Source organism: Felis catus, chromosome B4 (genome assembly GCF_018350175.1).
Source record: "Felis catus isolate Fca126 chromosome B4, F.catus_Fca126_mat1.0, whole genome shotgun sequence".
Lineage (NCBI taxonomy): Eukaryota > Metazoa > Chordata > Mammalia > Carnivora > Felidae > Felis > Felis catus.
The window spans coordinates 2520999-2535345 of record NC_058374.1 but is presented as its reverse complement, the minus strand read 5'-3'; the positions used below and the strand labels follow the sequence as shown (position 1 = coordinate 2535345).

The window sequence follows — 14347 nt, the reverse complement described above, 5'->3', positions numbered from 1 at the left end:
CACTGTAGGTTTTCCATTAACAGTGAAACTTCAGCTGGCCTGTTCTCACAAGGTTTCACTCGCTTTTGCTGAGTTTTTTCTGATAAGCAGGCATCGGCCTTGCAACATGACAGAGCTAAGTAACCCTGCTCAAGAAAAGTATTGCAGAAGCTTTCCGTCTTCACACATTTCTCTCCAAGTAATTGAAATGGAAAGAAAAGGTCTTCGGGGCACCTGGGCGGTTCAGTCAGTTAATCTGGATCCTCAGTCCTGCTCTCTCCCAAAAATATTTTTAAAAAAATTTTAGGGGTACCTGGGTGGCTCAGTTGGTTGAGCGTCCGACTTCGGCTCGGGTCATGATCTCACGGTTGACAAGTTCGAGCCCCGCGTCGGGCTCTGTGCTGACAGCTCAGAGCCTGGAGCCTGCTTCGGATTCTATGTCTCCCTCTCTCTCTGCTCCTCCCCTCCTCATGCTCCCTCTGTCTCAAAAATAAAAAAAAAAAAAAATTTAAAGGAGGAGTCTTCAGAAACCTGGTCTCTTTCCATACAGCCCTACACAGGGATATGGTTTAGGGGCTGGCTTCCTCCATTATGGGTGTGGACCCTGAGCTGCTGTACTAGACACACAGATGGGCCCTGGGCTGAAGCACAAGGTCTGATGCTGGTTTGCAAACCGGGCCCCACAGGAGGAGGCTGGGAGAGATGTAAGAGGCAGGCCCACTCAGAGGTAGGTGGCAGGTTTAGTAAGCCAGGGAACTTGCATACGATGGTGTCCTGGGCAGCAAGAGGGAGACATCACAGTCTCCACATAACAGACGATTACAGAGGCCTTGATGGGGTCTTGTCCCCTATACCAACTGCGTGACCTCAACAGCACGTTGCTCTCTCAAAATTGCATCCTTGGAACAGCACCGGCCATGGGAATAGTGGGCAGTCGTGTCCTGTCAACGACGACCTCCAACAGTCCACCCCTCGTGACCAGCTCCTGCAATCTCAGATGCCCGCCCCTCCTCATCTACAAGGATGGCCCTGAGCTGTCAGAAGCTCTTACTAGCTGGGAGATGCTCATCTGGTGGCTCTGTGGCCGCAGCAGAGGCACAGCAACAACACAATGTGTGAGAGAAAATACAGATCGAGATCGTGATTCCCCAAATACTTCCCTTCCCACCAAGAGTCCCCATGACCCAAATCAGGGGTTTATTAAGTCCCTTGAGCTGGGGATCAGAGGACTCGGGGGATTCTTCTGTGTCCTCAGGTGAGGAAGGAAGGAAGATACATTACACCCATCAGGTACGCACACACCACATCCTATTTGAATAGCACAGGTGCCTCTTGGGGAGGCAGTGATAATGTCCAAACCCGACCTATTTTGGAGAACAGCTCTTCTCTTATAGACATTTCAGTGCTCGGAAGTGACAGGCTGTGTGGACTCTCATTCCGGGTTTGCTGGTGGATTTCGTAAAGGCTTCCACGAGTGCTCTAATGTCCTCCAGGCCAGCGGGGGAATATGGTGGCCAAACGATCCTAGGAGTGAACCAGCAAAACCTCCCCACCCAGCCTTGTGGGGAAAAAGGTCGGCAGCGTTAGGAATCTGACCAGGTTGCTCACACCATACCTGCTGGTGCCGGGGAGGGGGGGGGCGGGGGGGCTGCATGCCAGGTGTGAGGGGACTGGGGACAGGATGTGCAAGACCAGGACCCCCTCCCTCCTCCCTTTTGATGGTGCCCATTCCATTGCCCATCTAGTACATTTCCACAGGACCACCTGCAATGGGACAGGAGGAGCCCAGTGGAGACTCACACAGGGGTACCGAGTAACTCACCCCTCCCAGGAAGACTTGCCAGTACAAATTCCAGTAGAGGAGATCCTTCCCAGGTGTGAGGCGGCTCACCGCTCCCAGCAGCATAGCCATGGTTTCTTAGGACTTCCCGAAGTTTATGGTATCGGATGCCCAGAAGGGGGCCCAGTCTGGCCTGTGGGGCAACAGCCCTGATGCTGGTTGTGCAAATGCACTAAGGCCTGAGGTGCTTTGCTAATCCACTCAGTAAAAGTGGTTTTGTGTATTGGTAATTCAATCTGTAGTGTTCCGTTTTTCCTTTCCATTAACCCTGCTTGCGGGTTGTAGGGGAGACAGTACTTTCATTCAAATGTCCTGGTTTTTGCCCAACCTTGTACATGATGATCTTTGAAATGTGAAGCCCCCAATTCAGTGAAGGCACCCATATATGGCACTCTACAAACTAGGAGATGAGAAAAGCATAGTGAGGAAAGCTTGGGTTGGTGCCCACGTAGCATCCACACAAACCAAGACCTATTTAGAACCCTCACTTGGGGGAAGGGGGATGCAGAACCACGCTGTCAATCCCTCGCTGGCTCGGAACTCCGGGGGATGGTCCCACACACCTGGAACATTAACCAAGTCTCTGCTTCAAGGGCAATCTGGCATCCTTGGCAATAGGCAATCCCACCTGGGTGTTACAGCGGCCGCTCCTTCTATGTACCTGATCGGCTGGATCTACCAAAGGGTCAGTAGCCAGGACTCCCACCCAATGTACGGCTTTAGCTTCCTGACCGCAAGGCAGGGTCAGCGACTTATGAGCCCTAAGGCAGGGAGGATGCCTAAGGCTCTTGCAGAGGAACACAGATGTCTTTCCACATACATTCTGGACCCACGAGGGCTTTTTCAGGATCATCTACCCCTCCATTTTCCATTATCCAAGCAATAGGGTCAGTCCCTTTAGAGCTGTCAATGCAACAGGCCAATGGCCAGGGTTCATGGGGGACCACCAGCCAGACCGCTCTGAGCTCAGCTCCCTGGCCGCTGCACTGGCTGCCATGTGAGAGGGGAGCTCCTGTTCTGTGGGGGCAGCTCAGGTTTCTGTCCCCTTCCAGAGGTGGGACTCAAGTCCCAGGGCACAATCTCCTGTCTCTGCCACGGTGCCTGACCATATCTTCCAGAGTCACAGACGCATCTAACTCACGGCAGCCCTGCTCAGGAGCTGCCCACAGCTTTAATCTGTTTTACTAGTTTTGCCCTCTCAAGGTGGCTTGCTACTCTGATCCCATGTCCCACGTGTGCCCTCTCTTTGCCAGGCAGCATAAGGGACAGGAACACTGTCTGGTGGCGAAGCAAAGTCCACTACCCTCCCCCCCCCCCACCAAATCCCTAGGACAGCTTGCACCTTAATCCCAGCTTTTGGGCCAACAGGGGTCTTCCCCGACCAGATGACACCCCAAATCATACAGCAGTGCACATACCTTCGATTTTCCACGTTCACCACCTATCCTCTCTCTCACAGAAGTTCCAGCAAAGCCTGGAGGGTGTCCCACAGCAGACACAGATCTTATGTTAATGTTAGATCATCGGTGTAATGGGCCCATTTCACTACACGGGGTAGAGAACAGGTCTGGGGCCACCATCCCGTGATGTGGGTGGGGGGGGACTTGCAGGTGGTCCTGGGGGAGCAATGGGAAGTACATCACCACCCCTCCCACATCAAGGCACCAGGCATCTCCTTGAAGATGAAGCCACTCTGCAGGCAGACTTTTGCAAAAGCATCCGAGTACAACAGTAACTGCAAGTGACAAATCTTAAAAATGGCCATAATTAAAGATCTGATAAGTTCACTGTAATGCCATGGATACCGGAATTTGATCTCTGTGCCACATAACACTGAGATCACGGAAATTATAACTGGTAACATACCAGGACCATACTAGATTTTCAAGAATTTCGCATAAATATAACCTAAAGAAAGCTTAGCATTTCTTATTTGACAACACTTCTCATGTAATCTAACAAAGAAACCTAATTAGCTCTCTTCTATATTGACACAATACAGATTTTGAGATATTCCAGGGATCTGGTGGAAAAACCCCCAAGTTAGTCCAAGGTCAACAAGACTTTAAGATCTTTTTTTAAAGTCATTTATTTTGAAAGAGAACAACAAGGGGAGGGGCAGAAAGACAGAATCCCAAGCACCACACCATCAGCACAGAGCCCAACACGGGGCTCGAACTCATTACTGGGAGATCATGACATGGCCGAGATCAAAAGTCAGACACCTGACTGCACTACCCAGGCACCCCCTATGTAGAGTTTGACTTTTAAAAATGTTCAAAAAACATCAAGAGACTTTAAAAACTTGATTAAGCAGGATCACAAGGCACTAACTGTTGTTTATCCATTTAATCCAAACGACAGACTTGGCAGGCAAATACGGAAAGTTACCTCGTGTGAAAAGAAAGTTAACTCTTTCAATAAAGGCTGTTTTGCAGAGTCATCAGGCTCTTAAGTCAAGAAAACACAAAGCACGGGAAAAGCACACAAGACATGCAATCTGTTTCCCAGGTATGTTAAGGAAAAAGCATTCACGCTCCATACACATAGTCCGAAACACATCCATAGTCCAAGAAAGCTGCATCCTTCCAGCAGGTAAAAAGACTCAGCTGTAAATATGTACAGTATCGGTATTAAAGCTTATTTTTCTGTAAGTCAAGTCAGCAGAGCGCCTTTAAAAACGGATTTTGGGGGCGCCTGGGTGGCTCAGTCGGTTAAGCGTCCGACCCTGGATTTCGGCTCAGGTCACGATCTCACAGTTTGTGGGTTCGGGCCCCACGTTGGGTGTCGCCCTGCCAGTACAGAGCCTGCTTGGGATTCTCCGTCTCCCTCCCCCCTTCTCTTCACTCCCTACTCATAGTTTCTTTTTCTCAAAATCACCTTTAAATACAAAAGTTGAACAAAACCTGGTTTTGGCACCCGGAGGCAGAAGATCGGATGTGTGGCGTCTCCACAGGTGTTCACGAGCACACGGACCTCAGAGCTTTCGTCACAAACTTTCAGCCACGAATCAGTTGCGACGACACAAGCGACTCATCCCTTTAGGACAGTCGGCTCCAAACGGCGCACCTGGTGCAAGGGAGCGCTTGCGGTCTTCTGCGGAGGGCGCCTCGGGTCCTTGCTTGGCCTCCCCGAGCATCGGGAGGCCGAGCTGCTGCCACCGTCTGTGTTCTCCGAAGCCTCTCTGCCCTTCAGGCCTCTGGCCACCCTGGGCGAGGCTTTAATTTGCTCCTGGCTGCTTACACTTCAAACGCGAGACATACAGCTTCCAGACCGCCAAGTTCCCTCGCAGCCGTTGGGGCTGTCACTCTACCGTCAGAGGTCCAGGGTCTTTATGTTAGAAGCGTCCCCTTCTGTTGGGGTGGGACAGCACGGAGCACCGTTTTCGCTTCCTCCTCCACCCGCGCAAAGACTGCCCCCTGCTTGTACCCTCCCAGGGTCCCCGGCCAGGACGTGTCCCACACACATACCCCCTTCGCCCGGGGCAGCTCAGTCGTGCCAGCCCCGCACACCGGGCCCCCAGCTCACTGCCCTGCCCCCCTCAGGCCAGACTAGCAGACGCCCACGCGGCCTACGAACCTCAGCTCTTCTCCAGACCTTCTGTTCAGAGCCTTGGTGTCCAGCTGGGCATCGGCGGCCTGGCCAACACCCACCGCAGGGCCTGCCCGCCGTGCCGCTTCTCAAGCACGTTCCATCGGCTGGCACCAGAGGGGCCCCCGTGCTCTCAGGGTGATCCACAAGCATCCAACACAGAAGCCGCCAGGTCTGGACGGCCACCTCAGGATGTTCCCCACGGCCGCCTCTTCCCCGAACCGTGTCTTCAGTCTCAAGCCTGGCTCAGGCTGGCCCCTACGCGCAGAAGTCAGGGAGGCACCGGAGAGGGGGTCACTCCAGACTGGTAGGTGGCACGTTTAATGGGCAAGGACACTCACATACAAGGTAGTCTTGGGTGGCCACGAGAGGAGTGTTGATCCACCCTTACCGACCAGAACCTAAAGCTTAGGGACCCCTTCCCCCTGGGTTCGGTCCCACATACCATACAGGTGGGTCCTGGCACCTTGCTCTCACAAGGTGCATCTGTGAAAATGGCTCCTGCCCTGGGAACGGTGGGCAGAGCTATGTTCCAAGGATGGAGAAGGCGAGGGGCCTCCACCTGCCTAGGACCAGCTTGTGGGGAAGGGTGGTCACGTCCTCTCCGTGACCCTCAACAGACCAGAACATAAGCTATGGACTTACTGTTCTATCAGAACTTCGAGAGGACCGAGTGTGTCCACACAGTCCTAAGCTTGGTCCCGAGGGCCCCTGGCTTACACGGGCCAGCTCTCTGGTCAGCACCACCACCTCCCACAAAACCCGACGTTCAGCTGTTTTCCTGGACACCGCCTTCCCTCCGGGTTCACGTCCCCAGAGGCATTCCCACGGGATACCCCCATCATCCTCCCAACTTCTTTGCTGTAATGGACAGCAGAAAAGTAAACGTCCCTACAAAATCCAAACAAGGGCCTGATTTATCTCCTGAAAACACTGGTATTAGGTACAGATCAAGAAAACAATGTAAGTGCATTAATACGGCAATTACAAGGATCAAAAGTTTTAAAACTTTACACTGGGAGATCAATGGAGTTAGGCTTTTTTTTTTTTTTTTATAAATGGCATATGGTGTTTGGCAGGGATCATATAGATGAGACATGGAGAGACTTACCTTCAGACATGGTTGTGTGTAATTATAAGTCAGAAAAGCCAAAGAAACTGAAGAGAATCCAACCAGCACATTAATAGCGGTTGAGAAGTTTTCCATGTCTTTTTATTTCTGCAAGTTTTGTAGTTTTCTTTACTTCTGACTGACCTGAAATGCTCATCTTTTCTTATCTCCAAGAGCAGCTTGGGACCCTGAGGCAATTAAAATATTGATTAGCCATTGCCTAAGTTTTAGCATTACTGTTAAAAATGGAGGCATGTTAAAAATTTTAAGAGTTTATTTGAGCAGAAATCGATTGAAATTGGGCAGCACAGAGCTGTGAGTGGGTAGGAGCCCCCCACCAACAGAAGACTTTTGTAGAGAAAAGGCAAAAGCAAAGGGGATTATTGACTGACTACAGCTGGAAGCCTAGCCCACCTGTGATTGTTTGTCCTTGGGGGGTCTCCGTCCAGTTACCTTGAGGGATCACAGGGCTGGGGTTCGGGTTTGTGCAGAGAGTTGGCCACGGCCTTCGAGCCATCTCAGGCTGCTGGGCTCTTGGACATAACTTAATTGTATTTCCTCACAAAGCCTCTGCATACTCCCACGAGCACTGTATTTTATGTCGTTGGACAGGATCCACAGAACATTTGCTTTGGCAAAAAAGATGAAAGGTTGGCTGGAAACAAAACCTGATGCCCCTTCTGTCTTCAACTGGGCTGTTATCAATCACTTCACCCATCATTAGCGCTCAAGTGCCCGCCTGCTTTCACATGTGCTCAAAGGGACGTGTGGATCCACATGTACCAGGGAGGACACTGGAACTCGGCCTGTGGCAGCAACGAGATGACAGTTACTGAGCGCTTGCTGGGCGTCCAGAGCACCTGTGTTTTTCTTCCAGCAGCCCATTTAAACAACAAACCGTGTGAAGGTATTTGTCCCAACTTATAAAGGGAAGCAGGGAGGGACTTGCAAAGTCACATGTCTAAATAGGAGCAGGAAACATCCGATACCTTTTAGAGGTTTAGTGACTATTTAAATTTTAATCCTCAAGGGGCACCTGGGTGGCGCAGTCGGTTAAGCATCAGACTTCAGCCAGGTCACGATCTCGCGGTCCGTGAGTTCGAGCCCCGCGTCAGGCTCTGGGCTGATGGCTCGGAGCCTGGAGCCTGTTTCCGATTCTGTGTCTCCCTCTTCTCTGCCCCTCCCCCGTTCATGCTCTGTCTCTGTCCCAAAAATAAACGTTGAAAAAAAAAATTAAAAAAAAAATAAAAAAAAAAATTTTAATCCTCAAAACAAAATCTCACACCCAAGCTCTATGGGGGAAGGTCTGACCATGTGTTCAAGCACGTGCTTCAATTCCAACTTGACCACTTTGGATTGCATTATTTTCCCCTCCAACTCACTCATTCAGTACTTACCAAAGTTCCATGCTAGAATTAAATGGGTTTCCAGAAAGGGCCTCCAATTCTAATCCCCGAAGTATCACATTTTGGGTCCCAGATTCCAAACCTCCTGAGAAGTTAGATTTTTTTTTTTTTGGGGGGGTCTGATGAATAGGTTAGTGTTTTGGACTGAGCAAGCCCCTTTATCCCTCGGAAAAACGGCAAGTGCTGGGAAACCAGCGAGGTCATCCAGAGTAACTTTGATACAGATGTCCCTTAAGGGTCTCGCAGACTAGGGAAGATGTGCTATTTAATGGATTTCTTGGTTTTTTCTTTCACTTTGCTCCATCCTGTCCTTGCCATATTCCCAGGAATTACACCATTGCTGGAGGAGGATTATGACGACCTCCCTGGAGGAAAGACTGATTCCTGGGGCAGGTTTACTGGTGCCCTGCTTCATCTATACTTTTATGGATTCCAGCAGGCAGCCCCTACCACTTGGGGGGCAGGGAATGTTGGGTCCCAATAAGCCTCTTTGGGTGGGGCTCCTTATATTATCACATAGCTTTTTATTTCAGTTGACCTTACATTAGTTTCAGATCTACTGACTAGTGATCCAACAAGTCTAGGTGTTACGCTCCCAAGGGTAGGAACCATCCATCCCCATAGAACACCTCTACAATCCCCGACTCTATCCACCCCTTGTATTTCGTGAACTATTCACTCCCTAACTAGAAACCTGTACCTCCCACGCACCTTTACCCATTTTGCCCAGCCCCCAACCCCCCTTCACTCTGGCAACCCGATTCTCTATAGTCCAATTCATGCTTTTTGTTCACGGTTTAAACCCCACATGTAAGGAAAAATCACACAGGTCTTTTTTCACTTACCATAATACCATTTAGGTCCATCCATGTCATTCAAGTGTCAGGCTCTCCTCTTATTATTTGCATAATATTCCACTGTGGTGTGTGTGTGTGTCTCCAATCATCCATATAGGCTTTTAAGCAGTCTTCACTGCCCTGGTTTCTCCTTCCTGTCATCTAAGATGGTTGTACCTTCCAACACTTTTCCTTAGACAATCACTTCGAGAGTTCATTCTGTACTTATTTAAGCCATGAACAGGAGCACCACCTGTTTCCTGGTCTCAGGTTTTTGTTTTTGAAAAATCAAGGACATAAGAGTAAAAGCAAGTCTGTGTACTATTTATTCAACATAAACAGAATTTTGATAAGCCTCTAAGATCCTTTTTGATCAAGAACAAATAGGATTCTGGGTAAAGGAGCTGAAATGGTTGAAATAATGTGAAGTATTTTACAAAATCTCACTTTTGTAAGTACTATTATTTCAACCAACACCATCTAGACTAAAAAATGTTAACATGGTTGCTGTAACAAAATACCACAGGCTTATGGATAGAAATTTCTCCATTCTGAGGCTGGAAGTCCAAGATCAGGCACCAATATGGTGTCTGAGAGCCCCCTTCCTGGTTCATAGGTGGACTCCTCATGGTGTCCTCCTATGTGGCAAGGGGACACTCTGGGCTCTCTCATATCTAATCCCAGTATGGGGGCCCAGCTTCCTGATATAATCACTTACCCAAAGCCCCTCGCTCCTATACCATTACTGGAGGGTGGAGGGAAGGATTTCAACATGTCGATTTGGGGAGATATAGGGGCCAGAAAGTTTTCCCTTCTCCCCTCCCCCGGCTTCTTTTGCCAGTCTAATTAAATTGGCATGAGATCAAATAGCCAATTTCATACATACAGGAGCCTCAAAAACAGGCTCCCAGCATCCAGGAAACAGACTTATGTGCTATCCCAAGGGGAAGAGTTCCGAGGCTTCCAACAGGAGGAAACCCACGCTCAAGGAAAGAAACAGATCTGCGAATCCTTTGTGTCCAGTCATACACACAGGTCTTCCTGACATAACAAGCCATTTCCGGGAACAAGGTCCCCTAACTGAATTCTTTTAGGCAATTAATGGAGAGGTAACTAGCTTTTCCCAAGTCTACTGGGTGTTACCAACCCACACGTCAATGGTGGAACCACTTGGGGTGGCGTGGTCAGCTCCCCCCCAGCCCCACCACTGAAACTTCTCCAAGAAGAGTCCTAGTCCAGAAGCTGAGGTGGCAGACTGCTTCATCTCATTGAATTAGTCCTGACAAGAGGTCAGTTCAACTCCTCTCAAGAGGTGGTGATTTAGGCGGGCTCCCCAAAGTAGGCCTGTATCACACAAGCAAAACAAAACGATGATTCGTGCTCAGAACCATACATCCCATACCATTCCAGCATCCCATTTAAGGCAGTCAATCCATTTTAGAGGTCAGGCTTGAACCATCTTCAGGTGGAGTGGGGGCAGGTATGGAAGGACAATGCTCTTTGTAGTTTGAAGGTCTCCAATGACCAGAGCAGCCACAAAAATCATCTGTACAGGAGCAGTTTGGACGGGTTCTCCCAAGTTTGTATCAAGTTGTCTAGCTATAGACTTGCTGGGCTTCAGGTAAAGGGCAGTTGTATTTTGTGATTCCAAGTGAGGAAGGTTGGGGAAGATAGAAATGGTAGTTTGAGGGGAAGTAGAACCAAATATTGAAGAAACTAGGGGAATTCAGGATCCAGTTACTTTGTGGTAAGAAAACAAAACCTCACAACAGTACTAGAATCTAATATCCAGAAAGAGTATTACAGAAACACCATCCCCCTCCAGTTACCCAGACTGATTTCTTTACAAAGTCTCAGTAAATTTGGCCTCAAAGTGCAGCATGAATACTGAATGTCCAAACAGGCTTTTCTAGCTCTGCTTTGCTCGAGATTTTTTTTACATTTATTTTTGAGAGAGCACAAGTCAGGGAGGGGCAGAGGGAGAGGGAGACACAGAATCGGAAGCAGGCTCCAGGCCCCGAGCTGTCAGCACAGAGCCCAACGCAGGGTTCGAACCCACGAACTGCGAGATCATGACCTGAGCCGAAAGTCGGACGCTCAACCGACTAAGCCACCCAGGCGCCCCTTTGCTGGAACTTTTCACAAGAGAGGTCAGATTGGCTTGGCTTCCCATCCTTGAGAGCCTTTTAAAAATCCAAGGACTTACCATCAGATTTCACCCATCATATATACAGATTTAAGTGAATTCCTGTCTTCTCAAGGTCCCCCCAACATCCTGAAGTCCCAGGGCCTGTCAAATGGAGACTTCACCAGTTGTGAAATACGCATCCAAGGCTTGCTATTTTGTATTTTGGCAGCAATGTCAGTGGTCAAGAGTTCTTCTTGGTGGGGTCTTTCCCATAATTCTCACTTTTGCCAAAGCATCTAAGTAAAACTGTAAACGATAACACTTTAAAATGTCCATGGTTAAAGTTGTGATGAGCATTCATTTTATAAAAAACATACGGGGGCGCCTGGGTGGCGCAGTCGGTTAAGCGTCCGACTTCAGCCAGGTCACGATCTCGCGGTCCGTGAGTTCGAGCCCCGCGTCAGGCTCTGGGCTGATGGCTCGGAGCCTGGAGCCTGTTTCCGATTCTGTGTCTCTCTCTCTGCCCCTCCCCTGTTCATGCTCTGTCTCTCTCTGTCCCAAAAATAAATAAACGTTGAAAAAAAAATTAAAAAAAAAACGTACAGATTTCTGTGGCATACAACCAACTAAGGAACTAACTAGTATTGACAAGCTTCATATAAACTCCCAACAATTTCCAGACTGTCTTAGTGGCATATCCACACATATAACCCTAACGATACTTCCCACCTAGTATAACATACCCAATAAACCCAAGTTATGTAAAATCTCAATGTTAGTTTGAGGTCAGAAACTCCACTTAGAATTAGGTTTTGGGAAAATGTCAAACTCTCTGAACATGTAATTAAATAGGATCACAGTTCATTAGGAAATAACATTTAGTTATTTAACCAGAGTGAGAAGAAGGTGGTAAGGCAAATACAGAAGGCTATACAGATGTGGAACACTACTCAGCCGCCCCCACATTCAGAAGATTGGGTTTTCTTAGGAAATCAAAGGCCTGAGAAAGACTATGCAAAGCACAGAACGTTATTTTGATAAGTAATCTCCCAGGACAGCAAAGATTTTTGTCTTAAGAAAAAAACTTCAGCTATAGTTTCTTAGAACAGATCAATAATCTAAAAACCTTGTCCTTTCAGAAGAATCTTCTAATTTTGTACCAGTGTTCTTTTGAAATTAAAACTAATGCTTTGAAAACTGAAATCCATTCCAATCTTAGTTTGGCCACACATAACATTCCTTTCCCCCCGATTCCTTGGCTATGAACCTTCCACAACTTCTCTCCATATTTTGTTCTAGGTTTTTTCCTTTCGATTTTTCATTACTTTTCCTCTTTTTATGCAAGAACACAATGTTAAAGCTTTAGGAAAAAAAAAAACAAAACACGAATTTCAGTTAGCTTGACCACATGAGAAAAATTCTTTCTCCCCTGGCCATCTATATTTGTTTTCCTTTCTCATCTGAAATAGTCCGTGTATTACTCTTTCCTTTAACAAAAACACATCTTCCTAACTCAATGTTTCTTCTCTAAAACACATCCCACTTTCCTCACAAAATTTTTCCCTTATTTCTAGTAATCTTAATTACATTACAGTAATTAGCTCTTCAGAGTTCTTTATCACTAGTGAGAAGTCAGCAATTTTGAACTGTACAATTCAACATTCTTGAAATCACCAAATATATTTTGCAATTTCTGGAAGCATGTCCTTTCAGTACATTTTTTTGAAATATGGCACAAGACCTGTTTACTCAGATTCATAGATCTAGCTTTTCTGTAATAAGTACCCCAAAGTAGGTAAGACCATGCTCAGTACTAATACATCAGTATGTTATTTAGATATCTTGTAGATGTTCCACGGATTTCCATCATTTAAATTAGCAGCCCTCGGGGCACCTGGGTTGTTCAGTTGATTGAGCATCCAACTCGATTTTGGCTCGGCATTGGGTTCCTCACTCACAGCGAAAAGCCTACTTGGGATCCTCCCTCCCTCCCTCTTTCCTCCACACACACTCTCAAAATAAACGTTAAATAGAAGTAAATAAATTTGCAGTCCTCTAAGGGCAAAATTTACAACAAAAAAATGGGGAAACTAAGACATGCCATAAAACACATCAAGTGTTAAAAAGTTCATTTATAAACTTTTATTCCACTTACATCTACATAATTAACTTGTTCTTTTATTCCACTTACATCTACGTAATTAACTTGTTCTACTTCGATTACTCATGAAAAGTTCATGAGACTTTCAAATGTGAACTATGTTACCTTTCTTGTGGACATTTTGCAGCAGAGGTGACAAGCTTATTTGATGAACAAACGCACATGGAATGGGAGTTGTAGGCCTGCATTGTATTTCCTCTTGAGAATTCTGAAGACATGTCTTTTAATTAAGCCAACCAATGAACTAGATTTACTGAGGATTATCCCAAATAATGTTCTTAAAAAAGCAATTGGGTTAGCTCCTATTGTATTTCTGAGCACCTAAAAATAAGTTGGTGAGCATGTATGCTTCTTTAAGCTACCTAAAGGCAGATTAATTTTGGTGTTACTGTCCAAAGGTAGAAAATACTAGCACAGGCATACCTTGGAGATACTGTGGGTTCGGTTCCAGAACACAAAGCAAATGCAATAAAGTGAATCCAAAGAATTTTTGGGGGGTGGGGGGTTTCCTGGTACATATAAAAGTTATGTTTATGTTATACTGTAACACAATTCTGCAGTCCATGATGTACTATAGCAGATCTTAAATACCTTAATTACTCAAAAATGCTAATCATGATCTGATAGTTCAATAAATGGTCATTTTCACTGGTGGAGGGGTCCTCCTTGCAGGTTGACGGCTGCAGACTGACCACAACTGAGGATACAGTTGCTGAAGGCTGGGGCAGCTGTGGCAATTTCTTAAAAACAAAACTTGCCACATCGATGGACTCTTTCATGGGTTTCTCTGTAGTGTGCAATGCTATTTGACAGCATTTATCCACAGAATTTCAAAATTGGAGTCAGTCTTTTCAAACTCTTCTGCTGTGTTAACCGAGTTTTGGAATATTCTAAACCCTTTGTTGACCTTTCAATGATCCTCTCAACACCTTAGCCAGTAGATTCCGTCTCAAAAAACCACTTCCTTTGCTCCTCCACGAGAAACAACTCACGTGTTCAAGTTCCATCCTGAGATTGCAGCCATCCAGTCCCACCTTCAGACCCCACTTCTGATTCTGGTCCTCTCGCTGTTTCCACCTCCTCTGCAGTGACTCCCTCCCCTGAGGTCGTGAGCCACTCACTGTCATCCTTGAGGCCTGGAACCAACTTCTTCCAAACTCCTGTGAATGTTGATATTTATACCTCTTCCTGTGAATCATGAGTGTTCTTACTGGCATCTGGAATGGAGAACGCTTTCCAGAAGGTTTCAGTTCACACTGCCCAGATCCATCAGAGGAATCACTATCTAGGACAGC

The 14347-nt window shown here is 47.1% G+C and overlaps 1 long non-coding RNA gene across 21 annotated transcripts in view; it reads right to left on the bottom strand.

Moving 5' to 3' along the window:
* Positions 1 to 573: 573 nt before the first annotated feature.
* Positions 574 to 14347, bottom strand: part of LOC123386414 — a 98039-nt gene continuing 84265 nt past the window's right edge. For 10 of the 21 annotated variants that reach the window (XR_006600212.1, XR_006600230.1, XR_006600225.1 and 7 more), the window contains 5 exons: positions 8773 to 11187; positions 6936 to 7327; positions 6522 to 6709; positions 5399 to 5668; positions 3455 to 5172 (listed from right to left, as the gene is read on the bottom strand). This is a non-coding gene — a long non-coding RNA (uncharacterized LOC123386414). The other 11 variants (XR_006600231.1, XR_006600229.1, XR_006600227.1 and 8 more) reach the window with 8 other exon arrangements.